We start from the raw sequence: 7,294 nt of genomic DNA on the forward strand, positions 1-7,294 counted from the left end.
CAGCACTGCTTTGGGTTTGGCAGTGCTCAAGGGGTCTGGTTTGATGGGATTACCCAGAGTATGATACCACCATTTTAAAGAAGACTTTCACAGGGTGGGAAGTAAATGAAAACCCAGGCCTGAAGCTGGATTTCCCAGGCAGATAGTAAAACCCAGCAGCCAGGAGATGGAGCAAGTTCAGTGCTCCTGTGTTCCTGATTGCTGGCTGTAATAAAAATGCCAGTGAGGAAACTGATCCAGACATTCAAGGTAGAAAAGAGCAATTTGGAGTGTGATGCAGCACAGGTACATAGTAAAACTCTCAAATTCCCCTTTCACTGGGTCCCACTTTTTTTTTTAAATATTTTATTTTGCAGAACACACAAGTTCACTATCATTTTATAAACTTTTTATGTCAAAAAGCCTCTCTCTTTTGAGGTCATTTTATTCAGTCAATGTAAATGTCAGCTGCCAGTTGTAAGTGTTATGTATATGGGGCTGTCAAGAAGTGAGGGAGAAATGATGCAGGCAGCTCACTTGTGTCTTTTCTCCTAGGAGAGGTCAGCTGAGCCTTTCAAAAAGGGCTGTCAAAGCCAAACCATCTTTCAAAATCCATTCTGTAGAAATGGTGCAAGAAAGCATATGCTTTAAAGCCAGCCAAGGTAGGGCTGATGTCACTGTTTTCTTTTTCTGATCCCAAAAAGCTCCATTAGTGACTACTAGTGGTGCAAGAACCCAAGGGCGCCAGAGAATGGACAGAACTCACACCAGTAATTGCATCCAGCTGCGTTTTGCTTTGGGGATTGAATTTTTTAGCCTTTTGTTTGACCTAACTTATATCTGAGCAAGTATCTTCCTCTGATGAACATCCCCATATATCCCCATTTCACATCCTCCCTGAACAGCCAGGACATAGAGCGGCTCTCACCCCACAACCTGGAAGGGAACAGAGGAAGATCAGAATGTACAGCCTACAGCTCTAACAGTGAGGGGTAAATTTTGTCCTGGCAAGCTTGGCAAAGGAATACAGCATGAATTCAAGGCAGATTATGGCACTCGGGTGTAGAGAGACCAACCAGAAATTTTTAAGTGCAAAAAAGGAGATCTCTTCACAGAGGTTTGTCTCAAATCCCCAAAATACCCAGGTGCCTAATTCCTGAGGATATCAAAAGCAATTAAATGGTTAAATGTTCTGCCAATTACATAAAGAAGCAGAAAGAAATTACCTTGTCTCTCCTGTTGGAATTGCTCATGCAGTTCTGTGAAAATCTCCTCAAAGGGCATAAGATTAAAGGAGGAAAGGCAACTTCCAGATGAATGACATGAAAAACTTCTAGGTATCCAGAGCTACTCTCTCAAGAACATTCCAGCCCATAAATGCTCTGTTTTAAGCATGCTGAGTTCCAGACTAATAATTCCATCTTCCAGTTTTTCTTTTACCCAATTAAAACAACAAATCAGGAAACCTTCACATCTCCCTGAAGGTATTTAAAAGAGACGAGAGACCCCCTTACTATTGCTGCTACTTCGAGAATAACACTTCAAGAAAATACAAATGAGCAGGGCTTTATGATCTCTGTTCACATCAATATTTACTGTTCTGGCTCCTCTTTAGCCAGAACTGCATTATTAAGGAAATGGGCTCTGTCCCCAGCAGGATATGAATGAAATCATATAAGAGGAGTGAGTTTCTCCCTCCTGCTCCCTGTTTTCTGATCTGGGAATGCTGAGCCAGACAGAATGATTGCAGAACCTGTCCTTTTCAGCATTGCTACCATGTCTATTTTTAATTTATTGGTGTGCTCAGCTGTTCTTTTTCCCCTTAGCCCATGCTATGCTGGGATCTCAGTTTCTGAATCCTGCCTACAAAATTCAGAGAGAAAACACTGAGACAGAGATGTGATAATTGAAAAGTAGTTTCATATGAATTTAAAGCAAGTGTTGCTATGGGACAAAGTCTTAAGGAACAGTGCAAGGTACTTAACTTGGAGATGGAAGAGTTTGTTTTCACTGCTGTTTCTGATTCTGCCATAGGAGGTCCTCAGGAGCAGAAGTATGTGAAGAAAGACAAAAGACCACTGGCAGAACACATTTTAGATGAGTTTATCTTTTGGAAAGTTCGTGGCTTGTTTACCCATGAAGCTGTTTATCCTTTGACACAGATTTTGTCTTTGCTAGCATATATTGAAAGCTGGGAAGACTTGCTAGAAGTTGTGCTTGTGAGGGAGAAAGAAATGCTGATTCTTGGGTTCCTCAACACTTTGCCCTCAGCTGTGCCAGCTCTGGCCACCCCAACAAGCTGGACATCTTCCTGCAGAAAGCAGAAACTGGTGTCTATGGCTCTTCATCTTCCATCTGGAAAGGGTACATCTGCAAGGGCTTGAGAGAGTTGCCTAGAATTTGCCAGGGTTTCCTGTAAGGTTCTGGACAACTCCACAACCCACCTATGCCAGTCTTCACCTCCTCACCCATAAAATGGGACAAGGGAAATTTACTCACCTTATACCCTGCCTCTTTTTAAGTCATCCTTGTGTAGAATGTACTTACCTTAAGAGTTCATCTAAATATCAAGCCTTATCCTTTCCCCTTACCATGCTTGTTCTGGATACTTATCCCCAAATAATTTTATCTGAAATTTAGTGTTCCTGCTTTACTTATTCCATGGGAATGTAGAGCAATCTTATTTCCTCTTATTTCCTCTGTCCCTCTCATTTTTTTTTTTTTCATTCCCTCATTCTTCCTTTCAATTATCTTGAGCTCTTACTCTCCAGTCATAGCACCTGCCTACTCTCAAAACTGAGATTTCATTATAATTAGTATCAGAGCTGAACACTACTGTCCAAAAAGGACAAATAAGATCAAACAATCACATTTCTGCCAAATTAACCCAAGCCCATAGCAATGGTTTCTGGCAGCCTGAAGCTTTCACATGAACTTCATATGAGGGAGAACAGGCAGTACCTGATATGGTGTGAAGTTAAAACAGCTAGTAAAAGCTGAACCTGTCAATGCCCTTTGAATAAATGAAAAATTGAGAGTTTTTTACTATCAGATTGGTTTCAGGGAGCTAGAGAGAGATTTTGATCCAGTGCTAGAATCCAAATGTTTCCCAGTCTTAAAGGTTTTCTGCAAACTTATTCATGTAAACTCACCAGCTCCTTCCTTCTCTTCTCCCTGCCTCTTTCCACTGCCTCTTTCCCACATCCCTACCTAGCAGTGCTGGTGTGGGTGTGAGAATGGGTAATGAAGAAAAGCAATGTAAGGCAGAGAGTGATGGAAAGGCTTTCACTGACAGTGGAACATCTGAAAATATATTTAGCTGTTGCTCCCTCTATAATTAAGAAATAAATAAAAAGGATCAGGACATTGAATCGAATGGCACTGGTCAAAGCAAGCACTGTAGTGGTTCATGGAGGTTAGTGCATAAAACTCCTTGCCAAACCTGGGGCACTGCTTTTGAAACTAAAAGGAAAAACAAAATTGCACAACTCTACAGCTCTGATTTAATGTAAAGATGGATTTTTCGAATTAAAAAAAATACAATTTAGGGGAAAGAGTTATTACCAAGAGAAAATTTTCATATAGATTAGTTCTGTGGGCAATTTTGTAAGCTTGTTTAAGAAGGGAAATTAATCCATTCAAGATGCCCACTCAGCCCTTTCTCACAAATAACATAGAGCATCCAATCACATTTTGACAGTAGGAAACAATATGTGTTTTGCAAGCTGGTCTGGCTGAGACCAAGTTAATTTTTTAGCTATTCCCATGTCATTCAGATGTTCTGATACACTTACCATAGTGAAAATACTGCAGACCACCCTTTTATGATAATCCAAGAGAACAATCCACCACATTACCTGGCCCTGTGTGCTCTCTCCCCATTTCCCTGACCTTGAAAGTTGCTTTGCAATCTTTTTGCAAAGAATCCAAAAGCCAGCAAAGATGTGGGTTGCCTTAGTAGAGGCTCTGCAGCGAGTGGGGGTGTGTGTGCTTGCACAGAGAATATCCTGAGCAGGCAGTTTTTTATGTCCTTCTGGCTCTGCTTGTGCTCTGACAGCATTGATGTTGTAAATGCAGTAAATAAGTCTGAGCAAAGGTCTTGTCTAAAGTTCGTGCAGGATCTTTCTACAGCAGAGACCCTTCTGACCATCATTTTCTACAGAGAGCAAACCAACATGGACAGGACTGCCATGGAGAGGATCTTTGGTGTGAGGGCCAGGTAGACATGAAAGCAAAACCTGTGGGGAGAAAGGGAAAAACAATTCTCCATGACAATAACAGGTAAGACAAGAAGGAAGGGTTTTAAAAGAAGTTCAATATCATATGTCTTTTTTAGCCTTTGGAGAACAGTCTCCCAGTATCAAGGATAACAAAGCATGGTAAGGGAGCTCTCTGAGGCAGTTCAAGTCTGGCTGATCTTGCCTCAATATTTGAGATTCTTCCTGAAGCTGCTCTCATCGCTATTTCCCATCATTTTATGAACTATTGCAGAATGCAGATAGTTTTTTCCTGGTATTAAACTAGTCTGAACAGTGAAGCTAACCTCTGTTTCAATTTGCCATACAAATTGAATTTTTCTTTTAGTCAGCCTCAGAGCAACTGGGAATTTCCCAGGCTGCTCCACATGCAAATAGTTTTTGTGTCATTCACTTATGCCTGTACTTCCCAGGGAATTCCTGGCTTTGCAGGTAGTCATGTATTAACCAACAAGCAAAGGTCCACAGAAAGTATGGCTAAGGTCCATGTCACCTATATATGGCCATATAGCTCATACAAGCTATTAAGCTAATAAGAAACAACGACAGCTCTGTAGCACACTCTGACAAAGCCACAGGTATGTAAACTCACAGGCATTCCTTTGGAAGAGAAGCTGAGTTAGCCCAATGCTTTCCAAGTTACTCTGTGTTCAGAGCACCAGGCATTTCTCACAGTAGAAGAAGACCTTTTTTTCTCACTTTTCTTACCTTGCTTTTCCTTCTGTGAACCTCTCAAGAATGATGCACACAGTTGACCCTAGGTACTGCCATGGGAGACACCTAGTTCAGAATACATTTATGATCTAATTGGAGATACCAGGATGCAGAAGGAGAAGAAATGGGCTGGCAGTTTCCATGGCAATTCCACAGTCTATTAAAATAATCAATATAACTATAGTAACAAATAGCAACTTGTTAGCACAGAGCAGGGAAGCAGGGAGCAAGTACATGCTGTCCACAATATACCAATGGAGTGCTCTTGAGATACTGAAATGGAAACAGCAAAACAGAAAACTGCATTTGATCTGATTTTTAATTTTAAAAATGTTTCTGCTTCCAGAAACATTCCTGATATGAGCAGGAATTGTTTGTTATCAGCATCTCTGAAAAACAAGTTCCTAATGAGCATGTACATGAACAGAGTATCAGGACATGGGCCATGGCAAAGATACAGCCTGGTTGCACACAGGGTGTACAGTCTGTTTCAGTCACTACTTCTCCATTTCTAATGAGATACCAGAGCTCAGACCATTTTCCAAGAACATTTACATCAGTAAGGAAAGACCTATAAAACCAGATTAATATCTCAGGAAGTTTGTTTTATGACATTATAACCTTGACAGTTATGAAGCAAACAAAGCTGTTTTCACATCTGTAAGCAGAGATTTTCAAGAGCTAAATATGCTGAGAATTTTTACTCTTAGTATTCATACTATTTTTTCTTGTTCCATAGAGCTCATTAGATCCATGCTTTGTTTTAATGTTGTTAAATGGTTTTCATTATGTCTTCATGGAACAAATGCTGTTTCTTCTTGCTGGATATCCAAAAGAGCTTTCTGCTTGGGTTGTCTGATTTTTACAGAATTTTACTTTCCTGCTGTCTTTAAAGGAGTCACTGCTGTGGGCAAATGCCTCCCCATGCAGCACCACAGGCAGGTTTTTACCACCCCTCTAGTATGTTTGCAGGGCTACCACACCCCTGCTGGATACTGGCATATATGCCTCTTTCAACATGACATTAAAATGTGGCTTTTTAATGTCACATGCAGTAAATAAGTTATTTAAAGTGTAGGGAGAGGGTACTTAGTTGCTGTATTTGCTAATGCTTTTTGAAGATTTCAACACATTTTAGAGAAATTCCTTAGGAGGAGAGCTCCAGTGCATGGTGTCAGCCTGTGCCATCTGCTGAACTCATTCAGCAGCAGCCTCTGCTCTGGGGTGCTAAAACACAGCAGCTTTTGTTAGGGCTGTGCATCCCCATGGGCAGTAGCAGAAAGGCACTGGCACAGCTGGCGGTGGCTTTCCCTACAGGGCAGTACCAGACAAGGAAGGGTTTGTCCAGCCTGTGATCAGCCACACTCACTGCCTGCCCTTGGTATATATTTCAGGGCAGATGTCCTCCCAGTGGTGGGGTGGGGGCACAGAGAGGGTGGGTTGCAGGGTATGGGGTGGAAGCACACGTGGCACTGACTGATGCCAGTGGCAGAACCCCTGCAGTCCAATCAGGCTGACTTGCCTCTGCGCCACAGCCTTCTCCCCTCTGGGCTTCAGCTGAGAGCCTCCAGGGACAGCAGCTGCAGGAATGAGCCAAAAACCCCACACAAAATGTCACATGCATCTCTTTTTTGTGTGCAGCCTTTCCTTCCCTGTGTGAGAAAAGCTGTGAACTGGAATTCAAACACTTGAAAGCAGCATCATGTTATCAGGTGAAGCTCATGCCAGCAACACACCTGATGGAAAAACTTACCCCTCGTTAGCTTTGCTTGCATGCAACAAAGTCTCTGCTCCAGAATTTTGGCAATGTTGTTGGACACAGAGTTGGCTGCTTTAGGGGCTGAATTCCCTTGGTTCATCCTGTGAGGCAGGAGAAGCCAAGCCAGTGAGAAGTGGCTGGAAGCCATTCCCCTATTTCAGCTGGCCCGTGCCTGACAGAGACCTCTGGTCACCCAAGCAGGGTGGGGACACATTGCTGCCATCCCAGGAGGGAGTCTCCTCCTCCCCTCAGATGCCACTCTGGGAGCTCAGCCCATCCAGCAGCGCTGCAATACCAGGCTGGCTAAATCCACTGGCGAAACTGCACCTTGGCTCCCTGCCTGCTACCCAGTGAGGTACAGCACAGGCATGAATGCACAGCAGCCAAGCACTACTCCATCCATCATCAGGCAGTACTGCAAACACAGCTTGGTTAATTCCTTATCACAGTTACTACACTTATTCTCTCCAGTGACAGTTAATAAACAAAAAATACTAGAGTGATCCTTTAAAAATAGTTCTGCTATAAGAGCATGTGGTTGTAATTACTGCCTTTATGGACAAGTCTATTCTTTTTCTTTCCTTCC

The 7,294-nt window shown here is 42.5% G+C and overlaps 1 long non-coding RNA gene across 1 annotated transcript; it reads right to left on the reverse strand.

The window, feature by feature from the left end:
- Positions 1-1,204: 1,204 nt before the first annotated feature.
- LOC140683701 (uncharacterized) lies at positions 1,205-7,080 on the reverse strand. The gene is made up of 2 exons (XR_012055035.1): positions 4,944-7,080; positions 1,205-4,217 (listed from the first exon to the last, which is right to left on the reverse strand). It is a non-coding gene; the product is annotated as an uncharacterized lncRNA (long non-coding RNA).
- Positions 7,081-7,294: the final 214 nt, after the last annotated feature.

This window comes from Taeniopygia guttata, chromosome 3 (genome assembly GCF_048771995.1).
Source record: "Taeniopygia guttata chromosome 3, bTaeGut7.mat, whole genome shotgun sequence".
Taxonomy (NCBI): domain Eukaryota; kingdom Metazoa; phylum Chordata; class Aves; order Passeriformes; family Estrildidae; genus Taeniopygia; species Taeniopygia guttata.